We start from the raw sequence: 21,368 nt of genomic DNA, 5'->3' as shown, positions 1-21,368 counted from the left end.
TGATTTTATAAAGTAAAACTACCTGTGTAAGTGCCACTCCTGACCAAACCCCATCCTGGGAAGATCTCTGAAGGTGCATGAGTAAAAGTACCAACGATGCTTTCATAGGCAACTACTCATCCACATATAGAGTAATAATCAGAAAGTCCAAGACTTTGAAATGGCTTTCATTATTGCCCTCTAAATAACATTTAAGAACCATTAACATAAAATGTTTTTGTTCATAGACCTTTAAACACTATTCTGGGATTGGGATGCTGCTGAGTTTTTCCATCCAAACAGATTGATTGATGAAGTCTTTATAATAAACCCATGGAAAGTGGCAAATATTATCTATGGGCACAATATGTGCAGGTGCAAGCTTCCTCCCTCCCAAAAGAGTAAACTTATGTCTTGCTAACTTTTTCTTTAAAATGAAAGACACCAAACTAATTTATACACAAAAAACATCTTTATGTGGGTAAATAATGGCCACAGCACAAGCTTTCATTAACAATTCCATTTATATATAACATTAAATCATTATTAAAACTTATGCATTCTGCTACAACTCAGACCTTATAAACTCGTAACTGTGTCTGACTATCTAAAATGTGCTGGACGACCAGGTTCACTTTAGTTCATCAGCTAATTCTTTTTGTTCTGAATCTTTGGACAATCCCAGCCGTTGAAGCCACAAACCGCTGGTGCTAGTTAACATGTGACATGGCTGGTGCCCTGTTCTGTAAAAGTCCAGTACCCCAACTTATTACTTGCTGTCTTCCAGTTTCCCCCAGCCGTTGAAGCGTAGGAGTTTCCGTCGAACTTAATTAGTGATGCCCCCTTGCCGTAGGATCTAGCTTTCATTGTGAGCTCCTTTTGCTTTGCCCATTCTCATCATCTGGTCATCTCACCATGGTCTCATGGTAATGAAGCCTCGCTCACTGGGAGGACACCCCCCCCCCCCCCCCCAGTTGGTTGCTGCGGCTGTCCCTGTCTAGTAGAGCTTCTAGTGCGTCTGAAGGCTGGACTTAAAATGTCGAAGCCTATATCTGAAAGGTGTACCCCTTCCAGCCTGAAAAGTCCTGGGCATTGCTCATAAATCATGTCGTGTGGTGTGCTGAAACCTCCTATGACAGGCATGAATTGAGTCATCCATTTGTTTATCTTTTGTCTTGTCTGTAACTTGGTGTGAATGCTCTCTCCTCCAAACCCACCTGGGGATGATGCATGGCCATATGATGCAAGTTTTTGGCATTAGTTCAGAAATGGCTATGCAGTCTTTCTGCAACTTTTGTATCAGTTCTACGCTGCACGTAGATGTAAGATCATTCCCGCCCGAATGCAAAATTAAGGCATGGAGGAAGGGTGTATTCCTCATTTGTATGATTGCCGGCATCAGCTGGTCCCACATCAAACCTGGGTATCCTTTCCATGTCAATGCCATACTGTGCACTGCCAAACCCAAATGGACCCCCAGAGTCCAACCGACGAAAGAGTGTCCAATGATCCAAATGTGCTGTAATTGATGCTTTGTGCCTGGAAATGGATATAGTGTTAATGTTTTGGGAAATCAACTGTAAAGCATTAATCTGGCCAAAGGTATGATATCTTCTCCATTCCCAGACTAAAAAAATGTGGGGGTGGCCTCCTACTTGCTGCAAAAAACCCCCTCAATCTCAGACTACAACCCATAAACACTGAATACAGAACTGAACTTGGTCTATTCAAATCTCCCCACCTCCAAGTATGCCTTGTCTACACCCCCCCCCAGCCTTTCAAAAACAACCCCCCCCTCATTGAATTCATTGCAAAGAACATAGACTTCGACTTCCCAGCCTTTATTCTCAGCGATTTTAACTTACATGTTGACTCTCTACCCCCCCCTCTCCTAATTGCGAAGCCCTCCTAAATTCTCTTGACGCCATGGGCTTCAAACAAATTATCGACACCCCCACTTACAAAGCTGGCCACACCCTCAACTTAATCTCATAAGAACATAAGAACATAAGAAATTGCCATGCTGGGTCAGACCAAGGGTCCATCAAGCCCAGCATCCTGTTCCAACAGAGGCCAACCAAGCCACAAGAACCTGGCAAGTATCCAAACACCAAGAAGATCCCATGCTACTGATGCAATTAATAGCAGTGGCTATTCCCTAAGTAAACTTGATTAATAGCCGTTAATGGACTTCTCCTCCAAGAACTTATCCAAACCTTTTTTGAACCCAGCTACACTAACTGCACTAACCACATCCTCTGGCAACAAATTCCAGAGCTTTATTGTGTGTTGAGTGAAAAAGAATTTTCTCCGATTAGTCTTAAATGTGCTACTTGCTAACTTCATGGAATGCCCCCTAGTCCTTCTATTATTCGAAAGTGTAAATAACCGAGTCACATCTACTCGTTTAAGACCTCTCATGATCTTAAAGACCTCTATCATATCCCCCCTCAGCCGTCTCTTCTCCAAGCTGAACAGCCCTAACCTCTTCAGCCTTTCCTCATAGGGGAGCTGTTCCATCCCCTTTATCATTTTGGTTGCCCTTCTCTGTACCTTCTCCATCGCAACTATATCTTTTTTGAGATGCGGCGACCAGAATTGTACACAGTATTCAAGGTGTGGTCTCACCATGGAGGGATATAGAGGCATTATGACATTTTCCGTTTTATTAACCATTCCCTTCCTAATAATTCCTAACATTCTGTTTGCTTTTTTGACTCCTGCAGCACACTGAGTCGACGATCTCTGTAAACTCTGTCATCCACACATCCGAACCTCCCTCCTGCTCCAGGGTCCCCTGGTCTGACCACTCTATTATAAAATCTTCTCTCTCCATAAACAAAAACCCCACCTCTCCTCCTAACTATACCACCTTCATTCAATACAGAAAACCATGCAAGCAAGAAGACCTCATTACCTCATTTACTACTGCTCTTAGGGGCAGATTTCAAAAAAATACGCGAAAGGTTACTTTGTTCGCACACCAGGCGCAAACAAGAGTACGCCGGATTTTAATAGATATGCGCGTAGCCGCGCATATCTTTTAAAATCTGGGGTCGGTGCGCGCAAGGCTGCGCAAAATCGGCAGCCTGCGTGCACCGAGCCGCACAGCCTGCTTCCATTCCCTCCACCCCCCCGCACCTTCCCCTCCCTTCCCCTACCTAACCCACCCCCCAGCCCTATCTAAACCCCCCCCACCTTTGTTTTAAAAGTTACGCCTGGCGCGATTCCCCGGCCTGGCAGCAGTTTCGGAGGCCTCGGCCATGCCCCTGAAATGCCCCGGGCCGGAACCATGCCCACGGCCCTGCCCCTGGATGATGCACCGCCACGACACCCCCCCCCCCCGAAACGCCCCCCAGGAAAGCCCCGGGACTTAGCGCATCCTGGGGCTTGCGCGCGCTGCCGAGCCTATTCAACATAGGCTCAGCGCGCGCAGGGGGAACTTGGGGCAGATTTTCGGGGGGTACGTGTGTATCTTACACGCGTACCCCTTTGAAAATCTGCCCCTAAGTGAATTAGACAGCTCAAACCCTGACATCACCCTTGCTACTTGGACCAACATCAACACTGATATCGCCAACAAACTCTGCCCCCTCATTTCCAAACAAATAAATTCTGACATCCAAAACAAAAAACCCTGGTACAACCCTGAACTCAAAAACCTCAAATGCAACCTCTGGAACCATGAAAAGAACTGGCGGAAAGATCCCTCTCCATCCGTAGTTGCCACCTCCAAATCTACCCTTTACAAATACAGAAATGCTATTCTGAAAACCAAACGTGATTTTTACTCCCAAAAAATACACAACTTCTAATTTAATGCCAAAATTCTTTTCTCATATGTGTCTGAGCTCACCAAACCCTCCCCTCCCCCCATACCTGACACGACCCCAAAACTAAATGCATCACACTTGCAAAATACTTCAATGACAAAATCTCCAACATCATGATGAATCTTCCCCCACCCAACCCCAACATTCACATCCCTCCTATAAATCCTCATACCACCTTCAACTCTTTCGACACCATCTCTGCCTCTGAAACTGAAACCCTCATTAAGAAAATAAAACCCGCAGCCCACCCAGCTGATCCCATTCCTCCCAATTCCCTTAAATCAATCTCCTCCACCCTAGCCAAACTCATAGCTGACATCATCAACTCCTCCCTCACCCACAGAATTGGCCCTGATACCCTGAAACACGTCATAGTCAATCCCATCTTAAAAAAACCCAACTTAAAACCATCAGAACCTGCCAACTTCAGACCCATTTCCAATCTCCCCTTTCTTGCAAAACTTCTACAGAAGGTCGTCAACACCCAACTTTCTGAACACCTTGAGGAACATAACATTCTCTCCCCCTCGCAATTTGGGTTCCATAAATACTTTAACACCGAAACCCTACTTACCTCCCTCTCTGACACCATTATCAAAGATCTTGACAACGGCCAATCATACATCCTCACCTTACTTGACATCTCCTCAGCATTTGATACCATTAGCCACACAATACTCCTAAGCAGACTATCTGAAATTGGTTTTACTGGTTCCCCTCTTAGTTGGTTTAAGTCTTACCTTGACAACAGATTCTACAAAGATAAAATCGGAAACAACGAATCCCTCTCCATCAAACTCACCCGTGGTGTCCCCCAAGACTCCTCCTTATCATCTACCCTATTCAATATATACATGTTGCTCCTCTGCCGTCTCCTATCCAACCTTGGTTTCACCCAATTCATTTATTCGGACGACGTCCAAATCCTCATTCCTATCACCGAATCCATCCCCAAATCCCTCCAAACCTGGCAAAACTGCCTCTCCTCTATTAGTCATCTCCTATCAAATTTAAACCTTGCTCTCAACACCTCAAAAACTGAACTCCTTCTAATCTCTCATAACCAACCCTCCAGTCCTCCCACTGTTCCCATCCCCAACCCCCCATCTCCCAACATATTACCTCAGGTAAGAGACCTTGGCATCACCCTAGTCTGCAATCTCAACTTCAAAAAATATATTAGCGCCACCATGAAAGATTGTTATTACAAACTACATGTCCTCAAAAAACTACAACCGCTCCTTCACCTTAACGATTTCCGCATTGTCCTCCAAGCAGTAATCTTCTCCAAACTCGATTACTGTAATTCACTCCTACTTGGCCTCCCTGCTGCTTCCCTCAAACCCCTTCAAATGCTTCAAAATGCCACTGCCCATATTCTCACAAACTCCTGCAAATGCAACCACATCACCCCTATCCTAAAAGACCTCCATTGGCTCCCCATCTCCTTCAGAATACTATTTAAGACCCTTACTATAATTCACAAAACCCTCCACAATCTAAACACGCACTGGCTAAACAACTCCCTATACTTCCATACCCCCACCAGACTCACCAGATCAGCTTACACTGGCACCTTATTCATTCCCCAAGCTAAACTCACACACCCCATCTCCACCAAAGACAGAGTACTATCCATTGCTGGCCCCTCCCTCTGGAACTCAATGCCCACCGACATATGACTTGAGCCCTGCACTCAAACATTCAAAAAGAAACTAAAGACTTGGCTCTTTAAACAGGCCTTCACTTAACTCCTCACCACTCCCATTGCCAACATGTGTCCCAAATCTCCTGTACATTCTTCCTTATACGTCGACCCAAATCTCCTGTACATATTTCCTCTCAGAGTTTATTTTTTATCATGTTGATTCCGTTACTATGATACTACAGTTCTCCCCCTTCTCTGCATATCCTTCCTCCACTATCCTCTTAATCTTCTATTATTACAACCTTCTATTTATTGTCATTTTGTTCAACCAGTTACTTTGTTTAATGTAATTTCTACCCTGATCTTTTCCATTTCCTCCTCCCTATCCGTTTTTTGTAAACCGATGTGATGTACATACGAACTTTGGTATATAAAAGTGTTAAATACATAAATAAATAAATAAATGTATCTTTTTTTTTTTTTCCACCTCCCAATCCCCATTATGGCATCCTTATTTAAACCCCACAATGAGGCTGTGGTTGCAGTCCCAATTCGAAATGAGTGGAAGGTAAAACGCAGCGCATCAAATGCCTGCTGCTTCCAGAGCCTCACAAGCGGCTCACAGTGTCCGGACAGGATGCCCCCTTACCATCCAGGGGGCAAGAGCCCCTCGCGACACCTCGGCACCTTCTTCAGCTCCAGGACAGGAGCCCCATCGCCGCTTCTTCGGGGCAGGAGCCCCCCCCTTCCAGGAGTGTGTTCTCTGGGGCAGAAGCCCCCCTCCCTTCTGGGAGTGTGTTCTCCGGGGCAGGAGTTTCCCTCCCTGCCGGGAGCGTGTTCTCCAGGGCAGGAGCCCCCCCTCCCTTCCAGGAGCCTTTCCTTCGGGGCAGGAGCCCCTCCAGGAGAGAAAGGTGATGTCGCCCAGACATCCTGCGTCCAGACGCCTGCGACCAGACGCCGGCACACGCGACCTGACGTCATCAAACCGCGTCAGGAGAGCCCTTTAAACCTAGGCTCTCCACTGCAGCGTTGCACGCCGGGCGTTGCGCGCACGAAGGAGCGCGACCAAAGGAGCATGCTCCTTTGTGCGCCCCTTCGTGCGCGCCCTTAAACATTGCAGCTCTAAAACATGGCCACATCATCACAAAGAAAGGACGCAAATACAAGTGGAATAACAACAAGAAATGGCGAACAATCAACCACCAGAAAACCTACAACTTGAGTACCAAAGAAAAATTTGAAACAATGACCAACAAAAGGAACCAAGAATGGAGAAGAAGACCAAAAATCTACAGAAGGTAATACAAAAGAAGAAGGAACCAAACAACTACATTAATTTACGACAGGAAAACATCACCTGAATCAACACTAAGCACTACAGCAGCTACTTAGCAATTTCATTCCTCTTATTCAACGCACAATCCATAGTAAAGAAAATACCAGTCATATCCGACCTCATCGACGATCATAAACCAGATTTCATAGCCATCACAGAAATACGAATAAAAAAAACCGACAGTCTTAATAAACCAAATAAATAACCCCAACTACAGAACGTTCTCAATATCCCGACCAAAAAAGAAAGGAGGAGGTCTAATGCTAATTATTAAAAAAAACCCTTCAGATGAAACTACTCCATACCAACATCAACCTACCTCTGGAAATCGCACTTTTCGACTCACCACAACTACAGATATGCCTAGTATACTGTCCCCCCCCCCAACGCACTAGATTGGAACTGCTCACCACTAATAGAATTCTTCTTATCCAAGCTTACCATTACCAAACCAATCATCATATTAGGAGATTTTAACATCCACACCAACGCAACTCCGCAATTCCCCTCCTGCAAAATGATAATAGAAGCACTGGGGCGGATTTTAAGAGCCCTGCTCGCCTAAATCCGCCCAAATCCGGGCGGATTTAGGTGAGCAGGGCCCTGCGCGCCGGTGCGCCTATGTTCAATAGGCCTACCGGCACGCGCAGACCCCGGGACTCGCGTAAGTCCCGGGGTTTGGCAAGGGGGGCGTGTCGGGGGGCGGGCCCAGTCGGCGTGGCGTTTTGGGGGCGTGTCGGCAGCGTTTTGGGGGCGGGCCCGGGGGCGTGGTTACGGCCCGGGGCGGGCCCGGGGGCGTGGCCGCGCCTTCCGTACCCGCCCCCAGGTCGCGTCCCGGCGCGCTAGCGGCCCGCTGGCACGCAGGGATTTACGTCTCCCTCCGGGAGGCGTAAATCCCCCGACAAAGGTAAGGGAGGGGTTTAGACAGGGCCGGGCGGGTGGGTTAGGTAGGGGAAGGGAGGGGAAGGTGAGGGGAGGGTAAAAGAAAGTTCCCGCCGAGGCCGCTCCGATTTCGGAGCGGCCTCGGAGGGAACGGGGGTAGGCTGCGCAGCTCGGCGCGCGCCGGCTATACAGAATCGATAGCCTTGCGTGTGCCGATCCAGGATTTGCGCGGCTACGCGCGTATCTACTAAAATCCCGCATACTTTTGCTTGCGCCTGATGCGCCAACAAAAGTACGCCAATTCGCGCTGTTTGTAAATCTACCCCACTATCAACACTTGGGCTTCAACAAATCATCAAAGGTTCAACGCACAAAGCAGGGCACACACTAGACCTCGTTTTCATCAACACCAACATATGGACGAATTACAATACAAATTCCACTAATATACCATGGTCAGACCACTCACTAATCTACACCAACCTGTCCTCCAACTGTACTCTGACATCTGAGAAAAACCCACCGAAATCCTTCTCCTATAGACCACTCTTCAACATAGATTCGCTTCAAGAGAACCTTCAAACAGAGCTAACAAACCTCGATTTATCTAATGCGGAAAACGCCACCTCATCTTGGCTCAACATAACCAAAACAATTGCAGATAAGATAAACCCCATAATAAAGAAAACTATAAGAAACCCAAAACACCAGAACCAATGATACAACAAAAACATCAGATCAGCAAAACACGATCTCAGAAAGAAAGAAAAAACATGGAGGAATAACAAAACAGCTACACATCTGAATGCATACCGAGCACAATTAGCATACTACAAAAAAATTATACACAATGCAAAAAAAAAAGACTTCTACACAAAAGAAATAAACGAATTCCTACATAACCCAAGATTGCTATTCAATATCGTACATGGCCTAACCAAATCCCCCAATAAACAGAAAAAAACCAAACTCCAAACTATTAAGCAATGACCTTGCAGACTTCTTTAATGATAAAATAAAAAAACCTAATAAACAACAACCTCAACAACAATACGCAAGACTCAAAAATGCTAATCAATCAAACATCAAGTTGGCTCAACTTCGACCCAACATCATCACTGGAAGTCCAAAGCATCATAAAAAAAATGAACCCAGCAGATCACCCCATCAACAACATACCCATACTGACAATCAAAGCAATTGAACCTACTATAACCAAAACACTAACTGACATCGTGAACCTATCACTCACAGAAGGATTATACCCAGAATGCCTAAAATCAGCAATTTTCAAACCCATCCTAAAAAAGACCAACCTTGATCCTGAAAACCTGCTAAACTACTGACCAATATCAAATCTACCATTCATTTCCAAAATCATTGAAAAAATCATCCACTCACAACTTAGCGACCACCTAGAAAGGAACAACATCCTTCATCCCACACAATTCGGTTTCAGGAAAGAACTAAACACCAAAACCTTACTCCTATCATTAAATGACACAGTCCTCAAAGGTTTCGATAACGGACAAAGCTACCTTCTAATCTTACTGGACCTATCAGCTGTCTTCGATACAGTAAACCATTTGATTCTGATCAACCGCCTCGCCGAAATCGGATTAAAAGAAAAAACACTGGAATGGTTTTCATCATATCTGTTACAAAGGTCATACCAGGTATCAATCAATGACACCCTATCAAGGAAAATAAACCTGGACACAGGTGTTCCCCAAGGATCTGCACTGTCTGCCACACTTTTTAACATTTATCTTCTTCCGATCTGCCACCTCCTAGCTAACATGAAACTCAATCACTACATATACGCTGATGACATCCAAATACTTATCCCAATACAAAATTCACTAGAAGACACCTACAAAAAAACAGCCAACTACCTCACAAAAATAATGCAACTGCTAAAACACATGAGACTCATAATAAACATTAATAAAACTGAAATAATCAGGCTGGACAGAAAAAACAATCCCATACACACGCCACCTCTCAACATAATGAATTACGATACAACAATCTCCCCTGTCACATACGCACACAACCTTGGAGTTATAATTGACAAAGAACTTTCACTCAAAAACCACATCGCTTTAAAAATCAAAGATGGATATCACAAACTCCTAACATTACGTCACCTAAAACCATTCCTATCACACAATGATTTCAGAACAGTACTCCAACTACTCATCTTCTCCAACCTAGATTACTGCAACTCTCTGCTCTTCAACTTACCACTCACCACCATCCGACCTCTCCAAATCCTACAAAATACAACCGCCACAATACTCACAGGAATAAGAAAATTCGAACACATTACTCCAACCCTCATCTCACTACACTGGCTTCCAATAAAATATTGGATTGACTACAAGATTCTATCCATAATTCACAAAATAATATACAAAAAACAAATAAATTTGCTCAGTGCATCTATAAAACTCCACACATCAAAAAGAAATCTCCGATCAGTGAACAAAGGCCTACTAAAAGTCCATTCATCATGTCACAAACTCATCTCTACCCGGAAAAGAGCCATATCCCTAGAAAGCCCTGAACTTTGGAACTCCCTCCCAACAGAACTGAGAACACAACAAAACCTAAAAACCTTCAAAAAAGAACTAAAAACATGGTTGTTCACTAAAGCCTACCGAATCTCTGAATGACACAACCCTTAAATGACTATTACAGATTATACATAATTATACCTGAATGATTCTTAGAAAGAATATTTACTAACATAAAATTGTCAAATTACTCTGCTGCATGTCTTTATGTTTTGTGGAAAGCGATCCTTTGTAAACAGTTGTGATGGCGATACCGATATATATGGCGATTCCGATATATATAAAACTCGATAAATAAATAAAATAGTACACTTGCAAATTGGAACCGTGTTAGGAGGCGTTCATTTTCGTGGGGCATTAGCAGGCCTGCCGCGTCTGGACGGAGCACCAAGAACCGTTTCAGATTCCCAATTGGGCATGTGCTATCTCTTAGCCACCACAGTTCAACCTTGGCTCCTTTGCCCGTTTGATCAGTTTTCGAGCATCAGATAATAATGGTCATCTTGTTGTTAGCCATCGACACATCGTCAATTTGTGGAACTTTGCCGGCTGCTTTCTTGTCGGACCCAGTGTCTGGCCAAATTGACATATCGTCATAATTTTGGGCAAATTCTAACCATACTTTAAGATCTTGTCTAATGGCTTGGGTGACTCGTAAGTGGTATAATTTTGCGTAACTCCAGAGGTGTTGCGCTCGGAGGTGGACCCTTGTCCTGTGGCAGTGGAGATGCGCCTCCTGGTAGGGACCAGGAGGCAACTGCCCCCAGGGGGTAGAGTACAGGAGGAGACAGAAGCTAGGGAGAGCTTCACCACTGGAAGCCCGAGGTTCCCCCGGGAGCAGCCTTAGGGACCAGGGCCGCATGGACTTAGGTGGGCCTCGCAGGGTCTCCTGGGAGAGTGGAAGTCCGGCGTGCCCACAGACAGGAGGAGAGTGCGGTCAGGTTCGAGACTGGAGGTCAGACGGAGCAAGGAGGACCAGAACAACGTAGGAGATGACAAGCATGGAACAAAGCCAGAATCTGGAGATGTGGTCAAGCAGGCAGAGGTCAGAGTCCAGGAGTCAGTCCGAAGAGTGGTCAACAAAGCAGAGGTCAGGTACCGGAGGTCAGGTGAGGTCATAGGCAGGCTGAGATCAGGAGGCAGGCAGCAGGCAGACGAGTCAAGTAGCAGACTGGAGTCAAGAGGCATGCGGCAGGCAGGCAAGTTGAGGAACAAACTGGAGTCAGAAGGCAGGCAGCTGGCAGGCAGGTCGAGGAACAGACTGGAGTCAGAAGGCAGGCAAGCAGACAGGTCAAGTAGCAAACAGAGGTCAGTACCAGTGAATCAGTCCAGAGGTACTATTTATTTATTTATTTATTTAAAAGTATTTATATACCGCTTTTTAAAATAAAATTTTATCAAAACGGTTTACAACATGTTAAAATAAAGTAAAAATAAAATATAACTAAAATAAACTTAAAATACATAAATTTAACTAAATAGCTAGATAAATGTTAGCTAAAACAAATTATTAAATAACAAAATAATAATAATGGTAACATGCCATGGGTAAAGAGTAGGGAGGGTAAAAGGGATGGAGGGGGGGAGGAGGGGGGGGTAGCAACTTATCGAGTTGTAATGTCCTAGAAAGAACACGGATGGGATAATAGAAGAGAGACGATAATGTAATATGTATCTGATGAGAGAAATTTAGGGGATGGAGTTTCATTTTTGATCGGGGAGATGCTTAGTGGGAATGTTAAATGCTTGTTGAAAAAAGAATGTTTTTAAAGCCTTTTTGAAATGATGAGGATTTGATATTAAACGGAGTGGGTTGGGTAAAGAGTTCCAGAGAGATGGTCCTGCAACTGAAAAAGCTCTTTTCCTGGTGATATCTAATCTGGCCTGTCGTGGTGATGGAATGTCTAAGAGATTTTGAGTAAGTAAGTACTACCTGGGGAGACAAACAGACGAACAGGAACAGGAGGACACTGGAACTAGGAAGCAGGAACAGAACTGGAACAGAAGGATCCTGGAACGAGACTTGGAACAAGACAGGAACAGGTACAAGCGCAGAGACAATCTAGTAACCAACCCGATTGTCAAGGCAAGGAAGTGCAGGCAGGGACTTCCTTATAACGGAGAATCAATCAGGACATGCCGCGGAGCTAAGGCCCACCCTTGGCCCTACAAGAGGCCGGGCAGTCCACGCACGTAGGGGCGTGGCCAGCAGCGCCGAAGATGCCGAGCTCCAGCGTGAGGCCTGGTTCGCAGTAGAAGGCCTGGCGACTGCCGCTGCAGGACGCTGGGGCTTGGAAGTGCTAGCAGCTGCAGCTAGGGAGGCCGACCCGGAACCTGCCGTGGAACCAAGAAGGTGAGCAGGCCCGTGCGCTGGACGGGAGCGGACGGGGCGCGTAACAAGAGGTTGCCAAAGACAGTCTCCATAAGAATGCCATGCCCATGGGAATGACTCTGCAGGTGAAATTTAGGAGGCCAATTATAGACTGGAATTGTTCTAACATGGCTTTCTTTGCGCGCACCAGTCGCAATAGAGAGTCCTTTAACCTGACCTCTTTTTCTTTTGGGAGCCTGGAAACCCTTGCTTGGGTATCCAGTTCAATACCTAGAAAAACTATTTTTTGGGCCAGATCTTCTGTTTTGCCTTGGGCTAGGGGGATTCCGAAGTTCTCAGTGATTCTTTGAAAGGCTGCCAGCAGGGATCTGCACTCTTTTTCTTCCCTGCCTATATACAGGAAATTGTCTAGGTAATGGACTAGGCATTTGTATCTGGATGTCTGCTCTACCCATCAGTGCTCAAAGGTGCTGAAATTTTCAAAGTAAGCACAGGATATAGAACAGCCCATCGGAATGCATTTGTCAAAATAGTATTCTCCCTGGAATTTGAAACCTAGGAGGTGGAAGGCTGATGGATGAACTGGCAGTAATCTGAAGGCTGATTCGATATCTGCCTTCGCCAGAAAAGCTTGGCTGTCAAGACCCTGTAGGATTTTTATGGCCTGGTCTATTGAGGCATATTGAACTGCACATTGATGCAGATCAATCATGTTGTTGACTGATCCATCTGTAAGGTACGAGAGGTTGTGAATTAATCTGAATTTTCCTGGTTCTTTTTTTGAAGTCACTCCCAGTGGGGATATTACCAAGTTATGGAAGGGGGGGCTCTCTGAAGGGCCTCCTATCCTGCCCAATGCTTGTTCCTGTTTTATCTTTTCCCAGGTCACCTCCTCGTGTTGTTTTAACAGATGAGGCATGGTGAACTTTGTGGTGTGAAAGCAGGAGGTCTTTCAAGCATGGGATGAGATAACCTGATGTGTATCCTCTGGTAATCTTGTCAGCTTGGATGATGCGTGGGTAACACTCCAACCAGGGAACCATTGCCTTAATTTTGACTGGGGATGGGGACTAGATCCATCACCATTGCACTGAAATGGAGATGGTTGTCGCTTGTCCATGGGTGCTCGACAGTGAGCCGCCAGGTGTGACCCCCTGCAGTTGGAACATGCATGTCTGAATCTACAGTGCATTCAGGTGCAGTGCCCAGCGTTATACTGTCTGCACGTATTGCAACTCCCTAAAGCCGCACCTGTGTTCCTGTCTCTGTATGAGAAATCCTCTTATACGCCACTTATATGGCGTATGAGAGGCCACTTATAACTGATGGGTTTTTGGATCATCATTTCATCTAGCCAAAGATCGACAATCCTTTGATACCAGAATATTGAGCTGTCCTCTGCCATAGCTTTATGAAATTGTATATCATAGTTGAGCCCAACCACCATACCTTTTCTATGCTCTCATGATGAATCAAGGTACCATATCAGATAAGGCACTTGGTCAGGCTCCCTTTCTACTATTACACTCATAAAGATGTGGAAAGCTGAAACCCAGTTATTAAGCGTTTTAGCGACCTTCGGTTTCTTGTCTTTGCCCTCTACTGAGGAATATCTTTCTGTGCTTTCACTGCGCCCTTCCTCCTGATCTGGTATAAGGAGCAAGAAAATATTGATGAATTCTCTCTTCCATATTTTCTTTTTAATTTTTCTTGATATGCCCCTAGCTAATGTGCTGACCCCGCAGAGTTTATCTTCATGTCTCATTTTGTCCTTTATGGATTGTGCTGTGGGTCTGAACAGCAAATCCAAAGTTTCAAGCTGCCCAGATGTGCCACTCAGGCTTTTTTGGCCCTATGCTCTGGCTGGTGATATTTCCCTGTTAGCAGCCCTCCACTTTTTAAAGTTTTTAGCGCATTCTGCATTAACATGGCTAGTGCTAACTTCTCGTCACTGTTGCTGGCATCAAAATCTGACTTGGAGGATTGTGTTTTTTGTTGACTTACCCGGCTCTGGCTGCTGCTTCTCCGAGCTCATAGTGTCCCTGTCCTTGATGGGGTCGTGGGCATCGATGTTACTCTTTTTGCTGCAGATCTTAGTGTTACTCTGGGGCCCTGTTCTGGGTTCCCTTGTCGTTATTATACATGTGCCATCTTAACCACTCTGCCCCATGTTCTTGTGCCTGCTGCCTCAGCTCAGCCGTTAAATTATCTAATTCCTGCTGATTTTTCGATGAGCGTGAGCCTTTCGAAGCAGCCTCTCTGAAGGCCTTCACTTGGATGCCTGCCTGGCCTTTTTGATTGGAACTTGCTTTTTTCTTGCTTTACCCTTGTCTTTTGTAAGGACCTGTGTCCTATTCACTTTTCGCAGTGCCATCTCATGGATGTGACCAATCTACAGAGAAAATACTGCAAGGAGAGACTGCATTAGACATTGTGTGCCTTTAAACCTTCTCCCAAAGTATATATATTTATATAGATATAGTTCTATAAATAATTTTTATTTTTACTCTTGAGGTGTTAAATCCTCGAAGCTTTAGCTTCCTTGGGTGAAATAGATATTTGTCTCTCTTACTCTCTACACTAAAGGTATCTCTTGCAAAAACTGCCCACCACAAGGTGGTTGCCCAGCCTTCCTCCCCCCAACCCTCTATAAGCTGTCTTTTTCCATTCACAAGTTGGATGCTGCCATGTGCTCGGCTGCCATTTCCTTGGCGGTCCAGCTTCACCCATTGAACCCTCACCAGCTGTGCATCCCATGCCGCTCCACTGGATCATAACTGTGATTTGTCACTGCCCCAGGAAAGGCTGCCATGGCTGCACTGTGGCTCTTTTGTGATCCCAGACGCCCATCTCCTGCTGAGCCAATCGATACCCCAAACTGCCCCACCCTTGAGAGAGCAACATCACAGGAAGGATTTAGACTGGCGTGCTTTGATTGATGTGCTGCCACAACCGAGGAGAGTCTGCCCCCAGGAGGTAGCCACAGGCCGCGATCATATCAGTTCGGGCTTCGCAAGGAAAATGCTGTCTCTGGAAGGGCTCTCATCGCTTACCTCATGTCCCGCCGGCAATGGCCGCACAGTCTCCGGATGTGCATCAGCCAACATCCTCAAGTGGGTCATCCACTCGACTCTCATGCCACCCCACAACCCTGGCTTTTTCCGGGACAGACAGCCCTCCTCGCTGCTTCTCACCATCACATGGGGAGAAAGCATGCTTGCATCTGCCGTGGCCCCCAAAGGCGCATCGCCACCCTTCTTCATGTAGGCCCCTGACACCTACTGTCGGGGCCATCCCTTGTGTGTTGTGAATCTGTGTTCTGCTGGGAGGAGCAATCAGATAGGAGTTAGCAATCTGTTATGAACGGATAGTAGTGGGTGGATCCTTGGACCAGTGGCAGATGACCATGCCCCTGGGAGGGGAATCCCGAGAGGGACCACAGTCAGGCTCAGAGTATGGAGACAGACACACACTAGTTCTTTTATTAGACAGTATACTGAATCACCAGAGGTGGCAGTAATGAGTTGGAATGCCCGGCTGGACTGTAGTCCCTCAGATACTGGAACAGCGATCCCTGGTGGCTGAGCTGTAGAGAAACTGAAATATAGTGAGTAGTCAGGGTAAGCAGATAACATGTACCGAACCCGATGGAAACACTCACACAATGTCACATAGAAGCCCAGGAGCTGGAATGTATAGGCCCTCAAGGAGCGAGTACCTGTTCCAGGGAAAGCTCTGAGAGAGCGATGGTAACTCACAGAGGTAGTTCGGCAGTGATGACTTCCAGGCAGAAGTGAATTTGAAGAAGTCCAGTAACAAGGGCCCTCGAGGAGCGAGTACTGGTTCCAGACTGCAATTTACAAAGTAAGAGATAGAGTGAGGCCCCCGAGGAGCGGGTACCTCTGGTTAATCTGAGGAGGCAGAGTAGCGTAGATAGAACGAATCCTTTTCCTTGCTAACTCGATGTGTTAGCAAAATCCAAGATCTTATATATCCGTCGCGGGTGACGTCATCTTCGGGGGACGCCCCCGAGGTTCGCGCCATCGCCGGTACTTCCGTCGGGGCCACGCTGCGCGCACCCCTAGGCCTCCAGAAAACATGGTGGTTTGCAGTGTGTAGCCGGTCTGGGGACATCGGAAGGCTTGGGCAGAAGAATGCCGTGGCAACCAATCTTCCTGTGGGCGAAGAGGGAGGTGCCAAAGAGGTAAGGAGGGTGGAGAGAGGGCGTCGGGCACCGATGGACACAACAGTACCCCCCTTCAAAGGGCGACTTCCTCTTCGGGTACCAGGCTTAGGTTTTGAAGGATGCGCGAGCTGGAACTGACGAAGCATCTCTTTATCCAGGATATTGGTCTGAGGCTCGCAAGAGATCACTTCGGGGCCGAACCCTTTCCACTTCAGAAGGTATTCAAAAGTCTTGCCTCTTATACGAACATCCAGAATCTCTGTGATTTTGAGTTCTATTTCGTCTTCTGATGTAAAGATTAGTGAGTCTTAAGATATCGAAGATAGTTCACCAAGAGTTGTATCATCTTCGTCCTGATATATTGAAGAACATTCACTGAGTAGTGCATTGTCTTCTTCTCAAGTTATTGCGGAACATTCACTGGTTAATGTATTGTCTTCATCTTGAGATATTGAAGAATATTCACTGATTAGTGTATTGTCTCCGTCTCGAGATCCTGCAGAACCTTCATTGGTCAGGCACCGTCTTCGTCTCGAGATTTTGAAGAACATTCACTGGTTAGTGTATTGTAGGGGTGTGCATTCAGTCCCTACGTATTGGCAATCCTCAACGGATGTGCCAATATTCGTTGTATTCGTGGGGGAAGCGAAATGTATCGCGATTCCCCACGGATACAACGAATTTTCGCCGAATTATTCGGCCGCCAATTTAAACAACCCCCCCCCCCACCCTCCTGATCCCCCCAAGACTTACCAAAACTCCCTCGTGGTCCAGCGGGGGGGTGCGGAATCCATCCCCTGCGCTCTCACACCCTCGGTAGTTTCAAAATGGCGCCGGTAGCCCCTGTGACATAGTAAGGGCAAGGCTATCGGCGCCATTTTGATTCCTGGCATCCGACGGCACGAGTGCAGGAGATCGTTCCCGGACCCCCGCTGGACCCCCAGGGACTTTTGGCCAGCTTGGGAGGGCCTCCTGACCCCCACAAGCCTTGCCAAAAGTCCAGCGGGGGTCGGGGAGCGACCTCCTGCACTCGGGCCGTATTGCCATTATTCAAAATGGCGCCGGCGCTACCTTCGCCCTCACATTGTCACAGGGGCCGACGGTCAGCCCCTGTGACATGGTGAGGGCGAAGGCTAACGCTGGTGCCATTTTGAGTACTGGCAGCCGCTAGCCTTTGCCCTCACTATGTCACAGGGGCCGACCGCCAGCCCCTGTGACACAGTGAGGACAAAGGTAGCGCCGGTGCCATTTTGAATACTGGCAATACGGCCCGAGAGCAGAAGGTCATTCCGGACCCCCGCTGGACTTTTGGCAAGTCTTGTGGGGGTCAGGAGGCCCCCCCAAGCTGGCCAAAAGTCCCTGGGGGTCCAGCGGGGGTCCGGGAGCGATCTCCTGCACTCATGCCGTCGGGTGCCAGGAATCAAAATGGCGCCGATAGCCTTGCCCTTACTATGTCACAGGGGCTACCGGTGCCATTGGTCTGCCCCTGTCACATGGTAGGAGCACAAGATGGTGCCGATGGCCATGTGACAGGGGCTGACCAATGGCACCGGTAGCCCCTGTGACATGGTAGCTCAAAGGCTATCGGCGCCATTTTGAAACTGGTTCCGAATGTGTGAGAGTGCAGGGATGGGTCCCGGACCCCCGCTGGACCACCAGGGAGTTTTGGTAAGTCTTGGGGGGTTCAGGAGGGTGGGGGTTGTAGTAAATTTAATTTTAGCCGGGTACCGAATAGGATTAGACGTATATCTGTATTGGGGCGCCATACGGACGTATGCAAAGTATTTGTCACCCGACAAATACGTATCCCGAATGCAACGTATGGCGTCCCTCTGCACATTCCTAGTGTATTGTCTTCTTCTCCCCCAAGGCAAAGGTCGGTACCAGCTGGTGACACAGATAGTTGGATAAAGTCCTTCTAGAGATTTTCTTCAATGTCTTCCAACGTTGTTTTGTTCTCAAATATTGAGAGAAGGTACGCCTGTCCTTTCAGAGTCTCAGCTTTAGAGATCTGTCGTATGGCACCATCATAGGGCTCCAGTGGAGGAAGAATATCAACTACTTCTTTGGAGAAGATATCCATGAAAGGGGTGTACTGGAGCGGCAGTCCCTGTACTGCTAGAGTCACAGGTAAGCCTATAATAGGCGAGAGCTCCTTAAGGCACTTCACATGACATTCTGGGCCCCAGCGGGAGAGATCCAGCGATGCCCAGTTGAATTGGGGTTGGTGCACTTGCAACCAGGGTATCCCCAGGACGATAGGGTACACGGCCTTTTCCAGTACAAAGGAGAGTGATTCCGTATGAAGAGCTCTGGTGTGGAGAGTAACTGGTTCGGTTTGACAAGTCACATTGCCCGGCAAGGGCTCTCCATGAATGGAGGACAACAGTAGTGGATCTTTCAATTTGATGAGGGGGATCCTCAAATATTCCACTAAACTTCTGAGAATGAAGCCTCCTGCCCCCGAGTCCACCAGGGCAGGAGTCTGAACCATGACTGGTCCATAGGTCAAGGAGACTGGGAGAGAGAGCGAATAAGAAGGTGCAGTAAGGCCTAAGAACAGACCTCCTGTAGGCTTTTGGCCCGTCCGAGCTTTCGGATGAATGGAGCATATATAGACGTCGTGGCCAGGCTGACAACAGTACATGCAAAGGCTGCGCTTCTTCCGAAATCTTCTCTCTTTGGAAGTTAAGTGTCCTCGACCAAGCTGCATAGGTTCATCCGTATCAGCAGCAGGGATTACTGGAGCGATCCAAGGTGTAGAGACAGCATTGGCCTGATTCAACCTGGGTAACACCCTAGGCCGGAGTTCCTTCACCTTGTCCCGGAGCTGGTGATCAGTCCGAGTGGCCAAGGCTATTAATTCGTCCACCGAGTCAGGTATCTGGCGAGTGGCCAGCTCGTCCTTCAAACGGTTATCCAGGCCTCTGCAAAAGAGTGTCTTGAGACATCTAGGGTCCCAGTGGAGTTCTGCCGCAAGAGTTTTGAACTCTATGGCAAATTCAGCCAAAGATCTGCTGCCTTGCTTCAAATCCACGAAAGCAGAACCGGCAACAGAAGTTCGAGCAGACTCATCAAAAACGGATTTAAACAAGTCCATAAATCCTTCTGTGTCCTACAAATGGAGTCCTTGCATTCCCACAAGGTGGATGCCCAAGACAGGGCCCTACCATCCAGGTATGAAAGGATGTAGGTAGTCTTGGAGAGATCTGTAGGAAATAGAGACAGCTGTGAGGCAAAGTGCATGCAGCACTGGTTCAAAAAGCCCTGGGTCTTCTGGATTTCTCCGGAAAAGCGGATTGGAGCTGCCAGTGGTACCGCAGTCTTCAAAGTTACCTCCGGTGACTGACCTTCTTGGTTGGAGGCTGTGCCTTGAACGTTTTGTGTGTGTAGCTGATGAAATGCTGCAGTAAGTTTCTCCAAGGCACCTTGCTGCTCCACAATGCTCTGGGCCAGGCCCGGTATGGCCTGGCAGGCATTAAGTTGTGCCGGATCCATGGAGTTAGCAATCTATTGCGAATCTGTGTTCTCTGGGAAGAACAATCAGATAGGAGTCAGCAATCTGTTGTGAACGGAGAGTAGTGGGTGGATCCTTGGACCAGTGGCAGATGACCACACCCCCGGGAGGGGAATCCTGAGAGGGACCACCGGTCAGGCTGGGAGTATGGAGACAGACACACATTAGTTCTTTTATTAGACAGTATACTGAACCACCAGAGGTGGCAGTAATGAGTTGGAATGCCTAGCTGGGCTGTAGTCCCTCAGATACTGGAACAGCGATCCCTGGTGGCTGAGCTGTAGAGAAACTGAAATATAGTGAGTAGGCAGGGTAAGTAGATAACATGTACCGAACCCGATAGAAACACTCACACAATGTCACATAGAAGCCCAGAAGCTGGAATGTATAGGCCCTCGAGGAGCAAGTACCTGTTCCAGGGAAAGCTCTGAGAGAGCGATGGTAACTCACAGAGGTAGTTAGGCAGTGATGACTTCCAGGCAGAAGTGAATTCGAAGAAGTCCAGGAACAAGGGCCCTCGAGGAGCGAGTACCGGTTCCAGACTGCAATCTACAAAGTAAGAGAGAGAGCGAGGCCCCGAGGAGCGGGTACCTCTGGTTAGTCCGAGGAGGCAGAGTAGCGTACATAGAACGAATCCTTATCCTTGCTAACTCGATGTGTTAGCAAAATCCAAGATCTTATATATCCGTCGCAGGTGATGTCATCTTCGGGGGATGCCCCTGAGGTTCGCACCATCGCTGGTACTTCTGTCTGGGCCGCGCTACTCGCATGCTCCTAGGCCTCCAGGAAACATGGCGGTTCGCAGTGTGTAGCCGGTCTGGGGACGCCGGAGGACTTCGGCAGAAGAATGCCACAGCAGCCAATCTTCCCGCAGGCGAAGAGGGAGGCGCCAAAGAGGTAAGGAGGGTGGAGAGAGGGCGTCGGGCACCGACGGACACAACATCGTGTAAGCACCGAATGTTTTCATAGAGCTTGAGCGATCACCATTGGAAACTCCCTATCACCTGGCTGCAGGCAGTACCGCCAAAGTTCACGCCGACACCTGGAGCTGCAAACAATCTTGCCCTGCTTAAGAA

General features: G+C 47.4%; 1 protein-coding gene across 1 annotated transcript in view; it reads left to right on the top strand.

Annotated features, from left to right (window-relative positions):
- LOC115083229 overlaps positions 1-21,368 on the top strand; it is a 509,967-nt gene that overhangs the window by 242,039 nt on the left and 246,560 nt on the right. The window lies entirely within an intron of this gene.

This window comes from Rhinatrema bivittatum, chromosome 2 (assembly GCF_901001135.1).
Source record: "Rhinatrema bivittatum chromosome 2, aRhiBiv1.1, whole genome shotgun sequence".
Taxonomy (NCBI): domain Eukaryota; kingdom Metazoa; phylum Chordata; class Amphibia; order Gymnophiona; family Rhinatrematidae; genus Rhinatrema; species Rhinatrema bivittatum.
The sequence above is the reverse complement of the archived record's forward strand: the minus strand, read 5'-3'. Positions and strand labels throughout refer to the sequence as shown.